General features: G+C 41.2%; 1 protein-coding gene across 1 annotated transcript in view; it reads left to right on the forward strand.

The window, feature by feature from the left end:
• Positions 1–842, forward strand: part of LOC128701860 (molt-inhibiting hormone) — a 6,434-nt gene extending 5,592 nt beyond the window's left edge. Inside the window, exon 3 of the mRNA XM_053795813.2 lies at positions 1–842. This exon is cut by the window's left edge and continues 1,553 nt beyond it. The gene's annotated coding sequence lies outside the window, so the exon portion shown is untranslated.
• Positions 843–8,466: the final 7,624 nt, after the last annotated feature.

Genomic DNA, 8,466 nt, shown 5'->3' on the forward strand with positions numbered 1-8,466 from the left:
AATATAAGACCGCCTTTTGATATGGCCAATACTGGAGTATGTACCTAAGAAGGAATTTATTTTGATCTTAAAAAAGGATATTTAATCTTGAAACTCAAAACTCTCCGTCATTGTTGTGTAAAAGTCACCTTTAAGAACACAAATTTTCCAAGAATACTTGATGTAATTTCCTTCAGAAATTGTCATAGAAAGTTTTCACTGATAAATTAAATTATTTATTCATTTATTATATTTGTAGACGTATATATGTACGAAAAAAATGTTATATTTCAAAACAAACAAAACGGATAATTACATATTGTGATTATTGTTTAGATATTGGAATTTATGAATTTAAATAGCTTAGAGAACCCAATGATTTGTATACTGTGGAGAGCCTAAAGAATTTTCTGTTTTTGAGTCAGTTGTTAAGTATACTGTATGGAGCCTTTTGCTTTGTATACTTTAGAAAGCGAAGTGATCTGGATACCGTGGAGAGAGTATGGAGTATATTATACTCGAGACACTTTGGATTTGGATGAACAATTAGCAGATAAATAACTCTTGAATTTTAATAATATTGCTTATAGAGCGATTCTAAGTGTATACCTATTTGGGTTTACTTAACCTGTGAATCTTTATTTTTTAAAGATCTGCGTTTATTTAAGTATTTTTATAGATATGACTTTAGTTAGGTATTTTTATAGATCTGAGTTTAGTTAGGTTAGTTAAAATACGGATATATTTAACGTTGCACTAAAACAGATAAAACATATATGCTTTACACTGCAGTGCTAACTGGTGGTACGTTAAATATTTAATAGAGACTTCTGATAATCAAATTAATAAAGAAATTCTCAGTAGTGATGGTTTTAATGATCTTTTTTACACAAGGTTTAACAAGGTCAGGTTAAGGTTCCTTAGCTTCATTCATAAGCTATTTATAAGTTATGGATTCCTAACTTTATTGGCAAGCTAAGAGCTGTTACCGACATCAGCTCATTTGAAAGCATTTTTATTGTTATTAAACATACAAGTTGAGAACAGTCACAGATGAGAGGGGGGGAGGGCAGGCAAACCAAGAAAGTGGAGCATACTCAAGGTGTGAGCGTGCTTGTGCCTCATACAGAATCTTGCAACCTCTTCTGTCAAGCAGATGCGAGATACATCGAAGTGCTGTAAGCTTCCTGGCTGCATTGTTTGCAAGATTTACAACGTGGTTCTTCATGGTTAGTTTGGAGTCAAATTTCACCCCAAGGATATCAACTTCTTCCCCAGGTACCAAACCTCTCTCATTCATACTTACTACTGCTCCGGTATTACCATCATGGTGCCTAGAGACCATCATTATTTGTGTTTCCTCTGGTGCAAATGTCACTTGCCATCGGTTTCCCCAAGCTGATATAGCTCTTAGCTGGTGATTGATATAGATTATGCAGCTGGCATTTCTTCTCTTAGATAAGTAAGTGTCAGTGTACAGTCTTTTGCATTTGCATGGGATTCTGGGATGAGATGAAGGTCATTGAAGCAGACATTCCATAACAATGGTCCCAGCACACTTCCTTGTGGAACACTTACCCCAATAGGATGTCTTGCTGATTCTGTTCCATTGAGTACTACCCTTAGAGACCTACCATGAAGGTAATTACTGAGGAGACATAACGTAGAGCCTGCAATTCTCAGTGCTTGCAGTTTTGCCAAGAGGCCCTGGTGCCACACTCGGTCGAAAGCACCAGCAATGTCCAGTGCTACCATACAGCTGAATTTGGATTCATCCAGTGATTAGTGAAATTTAGTGGAGAGATTTAACAACAGATCAGCTGGAGAGTAACCTTTCCTGAAGCCATATTGACGATCACAAAACAGTGACTGGTAGTCAAAAAACTCTGTCATTTGTCTTGAGATTATTGTCTCAAGGATCTTGCCAGTGAATGACAGGAGCGACACTGGTCTGTAGTTGCTGATTTCTGCTCTGCTCTTCTTTTTGTGAATAGGGAAAGATGCGAGTTAGAGGTGCTGCTAGCTGGTCTGCACATCTCAGCAATCTTGGGATTAACGTGTCTGGGCCCACAGCATTTTCTTTGTCAAGCGATTTAAGAAGGAAATGCACCTCCTCCTGCCTTATTGTCACCACCTGTCTTATTGTCCTTATTCCTCTCTCTCTCTCTCTCTCTCTCTCTCTCTCTCTCTCTCTCTCTCTCTCTCTCTCTCTCTCTCTCACACACACACACACACACACAAAGAGGGCTGATCCCATTCATTGAATAAGAGCCATTTATTAGCTTTAAGAACCCCCACTGAATGCACCAAACATATGAGTTAGTGGAAAGAGAAGAGACACAAGGAACAGAAATCAGTTTTCATTCTGAAGAAGTTTCATTCGTTGATATGTATGAAGTGAAATATTATGTGAAATCTGTCTATGAAGTTTCTACTTAATAACGTTTAATACTGAACTAAACGCCGTCTTGTATGTTTATGGTAGAATATATTGACAAGAATGTCAGTAAGACACAAAACGCGGTTCACGTCATTTTATTGACAAGACGTTTTGTCCACCAGGGACTATATTAATTATGAAGTCCCTGTTGGGGGAAGCATCTCCTAAAATGCCAATAACATATGTTTTATGAACTAAACGTAACCAGGACTTGCTCTGCGTAGCGGTGTGTGAGGCTCATCACGTACCAGAAGCGAGCTATGACGCAGGCGGACAGACACGCAGGGAGAGACACACACACTATAACAGTTCAGAACCAGAGACAGGACGACCGACTTTTTGAGAAAATAAATACTGCTAAAGACTAGGAGAGAAACGCATGAAAATCTCCCAGCTAACCACTGTATCCTCGAAGTTTAGAGCAAAACATATGTATGAATGATTCGGGCACTATCTCTGTGGCGCTACATCTCTGGGGTGAAGCATACCTTAGCTAGAGCTGGATTGTAAATTAAACTAAGGTAAGATAACAGTTCGTTGCTTGTAAATTCAACAATGTTGAAAAAATAGATGTGAAATTGTATGTAATACCCTAATAATAACAAAGAATAATTAAATATAATATCATAATAACAAAGAAATAATAAAAAAAAAAGAGAAGAGAACGTTAGTAAGTGAAACGTGGAGGGGAATGTCCGCAGAGTTTTGCGGAGCACATTCAGTTAGTGTCGAGTCTAGACTAGAGTGTAGAGCTTTACCATTAATAATAATATTTATAATAATAACAATTATAACAATACTAATACTACTAATAATAATTATAATAATATTAATAATAATCATAACCACAATAATAATAATTATAATAACAACAATAACATTTTTTTATAACAATCTTATGAGCTATGATCTGACAGTCATGATACAGTGTTACTGTGAGCAACATAAGGGTTCGAGGATGGTGGACGAGCATTTATAAACCAGATCATTAAATGCTCGAAGGTTACACCTTGGGAAACAATAACGAATCTATGCTTTCACGTGCTATGAGTGATTGACTAAATGGAATCTGGAAATTAATCTCCAGCGAGTTACTTAGATGAAAAGATGCGAGGATACATCAACGGCGCAACTGTGATGTACACTGGTACCCTTGCCAAGGTGAACAGTATTCCAGTGATGTACTCTGGTGTAGCCTTATCAAAGCGAAAAGTACTCTTCCCATGTACTATGGTGTACCCTTGTCAGGACCAGCAGTACTCTTCTGATGGAATCTGACGCAACTCTGCCAGAGTTTGTCAACATTAAGGAAGCTCTTTATAATTCCTGCGGATTTATTGTGTTAACCAAAATTAAGTAATAACAGCTTTCCTGTTATTAACTCTGGAGTAACTATGCCATTTTTTAATTAGTTTAAAATGTATTCATTAACTCAAATAGACATCATGTATTTATTGATTTTTTTAATAAACACAGGAAACCAAAATAATACTTTAATAACTAACACAGGAAAAATAGAGAGAGATCCAGAAGTTTACCTCAGTAAACAGTCTTCCGTAATTACTCGATTTTTTATGGGTAAACGTCAAGATCGTATGGTAAATTTCACGATCGTATGGTAAACCACAAGATTGCATGATAAACCACAAGATCGTATGGTAAACTTCAAGATCGATGGTAAACTTCAGGATCGGTGATCATGCAACACATGGATGTACACCGAGAGGTGTGTGTCACTCAGTGTATAAACGCAGAAAGTTTACTTTAGTCACAATTTTAAGGACTAAAGTAACCTTGACGGGAGTGAACAGGTGCCACACAGCCATAACTCTCGTGTAGAAGATAAGTTTTAAGCCTTAAACTGTCCAAACATAGATCTACGTTTGGATAGTTTAAGGGTTTAAATTCCATTACCTAAACAATCCAATTCAGTTTTTCTTTCAATAAAATGTCGTGGAAAATTTTCTACTCCCACTTAAATTAGTGGTTTCTTTTTCATTAGCATAATCACCTGTTTGATAATTGTAAAGAGGAACCCGAAATCAGTGTGGTTTATTTTTAATTGGGCAACTTGAATTACTTTCCCTAGGACGCAACCAACAACAGTGTCCTCGGTAAACATGTCTAACTGCATAAGAAAACATGCCTAATATCCACACCCATCCCAGGATCGAATCCCGAAGATGTTACAACTTGACCCATGAGCCACCTCGTAGTTCATGAGCTATAGCGCTCAACTTACAGCTAGAATTATAAGGGTCGAATACTTTTCGGAGCGTCATACATGGGCAAGTGTCCTATCAAATTTGCTTTACTAATATTGACCTACACAATTTCTGATTATTATTATTATTATTATTATTATTATTATTATTATTATTATTATTATTATTATTATTATTATTAAAAAGAAGCACTAAACACACAATTCCTGAGCGCACACAATCCATTAAACTAAGTTACTTTCGAAACTTGGAATTTTTATATTCGTAAAGAGCTGCGGATTATATTACGGAACTCTTTCCCACAGATAAATTCTTAATTAATAGTTAGAAATCAACAAAACATTGACAGGGTGCGGAAGAGTGCGGAGTTTCAGCCCTGTGAGCAGAGATCTACTGTCGTCTCCAGATCGAACTGAAGCGCTCGATACCTGGTTAGCACCACGCGGAACTTCATACAACGTATTTCGGAATATATGGGTACATCTTCCCGTGTTTAAGAGTTATTCTGAGATGAGTAAACACTGTTGCTTAACAGGCAACCCTCTCACCACTGTTGCTTAACAGGCAACCCTCTCACTACTGTTGCTTAACAGGCAACCCTCTCACCACTGTTGCTTAACAAGCCACCCTCTCACCACTGTTGCTTAACAGGCAACCCTCTCACCACTGTTGCTTAACAGGCAACCCTCTCACCACTGTCGCTTAACAAGCCACCCTCTCACCACTGTCGCTTAACAAGCCACCCTCTCACCACTGTCGCTTAACAAGCCACCCTCTCACCACTGTTGCTTAACAAGCCACCCTCTCACCACTGTTGCTTAACAGGCAACCCTTTCACCACTGTTGCTTAACAGGCAACCCTCTCACCACTGTTGCTTAATAGGCAACCCTCTCACCACTGTTGCTTAACAGGCAACCCTCTCACCACTGTTGCTTAACAAGCCACCCTCTCACCACTGTTGCTTAACAAGCCACCCTCTCACCACTGTTGCTTAACAAGCCACCCTCTCACCACTGTTGCTTAACAGGCAACCCTCTCACCACTGTTGCTTAACAGGCAACCCTCTCACCACTGTTGCTTAACAGGCAACCCTTTCACCACTGTTGCTTAACAGGCAACCCTCTCACCACTGTTGCTTAACAAGCCACTCTCTCACCACTGTTGCTCAACAGGCAACCCTCTCACCACTGTTGCTTAACAAGCCACCCTCTCACCACTGTTGCTTAACAGGCAACCCTCTCACCACTGTTGCTTAACAAGCCACCCTCTCACCACTGTTGCTTAACAAGCCACCCTCTCACCACTGTTGCTTAACAGGCAACCCTCTCACCACTGTTGCTTAACAAGCCACCCTCTCACCACTGTTGCTAACAGGCAACCTTCTCACCACTGTTGCTTAACAAGCCACCCTCTCACCACTGTTGCTTAACAGGCAACCCTCTCACCACTGTTGCTTAACAGGCAGCCCTCTCACCACTGTTGCTTAACAAGCCACCCTCTCACCACTGTTGCTTAACAGGCAACCCTCTCACCACTGTTGCTTAACAGGCAACCCTCTCACCACTGTTGCTTAATAGGCAACCCTCTCACCACTGTTGCTTAACAGGCAACCCTCTCACCACTGTTGCTTAACAAGCCACCCTCTCACCACTGTTGCTTAACAAGCCACCCTCTCACCACTGTTGCTTAACAAGCCACCCTCTCACCACTGTTGCTTAACAGGCAACCCTCTCACCACTGTTGCTTAACAGGCAACCCTCTCACCACTGTTGCTTAACAGGCAACCCTTTCACCACTGTTGCTTAACAGGCAACCCTCTCACCACTGTTGCTTAACAAGCCACTCTCTCACCACTGTTGCTCAACAGGCAACCCTCTCACCACTGTTGCTTAACAAGCCACCCTCTCACCACTGTTGCTTAACAGGCAACCCTCTCACCACTGTTGCTTAACAAGCCACCCTCTCACCACTGTTGCTTAACAAGCCACCCTCTCACCACTGTTGCTTAACAGGCAACCCTCTCACCACTGTTGCTTAACAAGCCACCCTCTCACCACTGTTGCTAACAGGCAACCTTCTCACCACTGTTGCTTAACAAGCCACCCTCTCACCACTGTTGCTTAACAGGCAACCCTCTCACCACTGTTGCTTAACAGGCAGCCCTCTCACCACTGTTGCTTAACAAGCCACCCTCTCACCAGTGTTGCTTAACAGGCAACCCTCTCACCACTGTTGCTTAACAAGCCACCCTCTCACCACTGTTGCTTAACAGGCAACCCTCTCACCACTGTTGCTTAACAAGCCACCCTCTCAACACTGTTGCATAACAGGCAACCCTCTCACCACTGTTGCTTAACAAGCCACCCTCTCACCACTGTTGCTTAACAAGCCACCCGCTCACCACTGTTGCATAACAGGCAACCCTCTCACCACTGTTGCTTAACAAGCCACCCTCTCACCACTGTTGCATAACAGGCAACCCTCTCACCACTGTTGCTTAACAAGCCACCCTCTCACCACTGTTGCTTAACAGGCAACCCTCTCACCACTGTTGCTTAACAGGCAACCCTCTCACCACTGTTGCTTAACAGGCAACCCTCTCACCACTGTTGCTTAACAGGCAACCCTCTCACCACTGTTGCTTAACAGGCAACCCTCTCACCACTGTTGCTTAACAGGCAACCCTCTCACCACTGTTGCTTAACAGGCAACCCTCTCACCACTGTTGCTTAACAGGCAACCCTCTCACCACTGTTGCTTAACAGGCAACCCTCTCACCACTGTTGCTTAACAAGCCACCCTCTCACCACTGGCACGTCGCTATTCTGACTTTATCATCAGTGACTCAATCTTATTATCTCGGAATCTTCACTTGAACTGAGAATGAGAACTCAACAGTTCTATCACACCTAAGCAGTTGTTCACATATTAACTTTTAATATTGCTTTATATATGCTAAGTCAGCTACTTTGATGGCATTAGGAAAATTTGTTAATTTAACTGAATTTTAAAGATAAATAAAGATTTTATTTAATGAGAACTTTTATGTTTTATATAACCAGCTTTTGTTCTTGGTATATTGTTCATTCGTATTTTAGTACTGATGAGACACTGAAAGGTTTAGAAATTATAAATAAATAAATAAAGATGTTTTTAGTGAGATGATGCATATGTCCTTCATATGTGTAAGAGTCCCAGAAAAGGCCACTGGTGAAATTTTACACACACACACACACACACACACACACACACACACACACACACACACACACACACACACACACACATACACACACACACATACACACATACACATACACATACACACACACACACAACCTGACGACACTGGAGGACAGGAGAGATAGGGGGGACATGATAACGACATACAAAATACTGAGAGGAATTGACAAGGTGGACAGAGACAGGATGTTCCAGAGATTGGACACAGTAACAAGGGGACACAGTTGGAAGCTGAAGACACAGATGAATCACAGGGATGTTAGGAAGTATTTCTTCAGCCACAGAGTAGTCAGTAAGTGGAATAGTTTGGGAAGCGATGTAGTGGAGGCAGGATCCATACATAGCTTTAAGCAGAGGTATGATAAAGCTCACGGCTCAGGGAGAGTGACCTAGTAGCGATCAGGGAAGAGGCGGGGCCAGGAGCTCGGACTCGACCCCCGCAGCCTCAACTAGGTGAGTACAACTAGGTGAGTACACACACACACCGGGCAAGACAACAGGGAAGTCTGCACATTCTAAGCTAAGATGTATTTTATTATGGCTGGTTGGTTAATGGGGTTGAAATCCAGTCGGCTATA

Source organism: Cherax quadricarinatus, chromosome 69 (genome assembly GCF_038502225.1).
Source record: "Cherax quadricarinatus isolate ZL_2023a chromosome 69, ASM3850222v1, whole genome shotgun sequence".
Classification (NCBI taxonomy): domain Eukaryota; kingdom Metazoa; phylum Arthropoda; class Malacostraca; order Decapoda; family Parastacidae; genus Cherax; species Cherax quadricarinatus.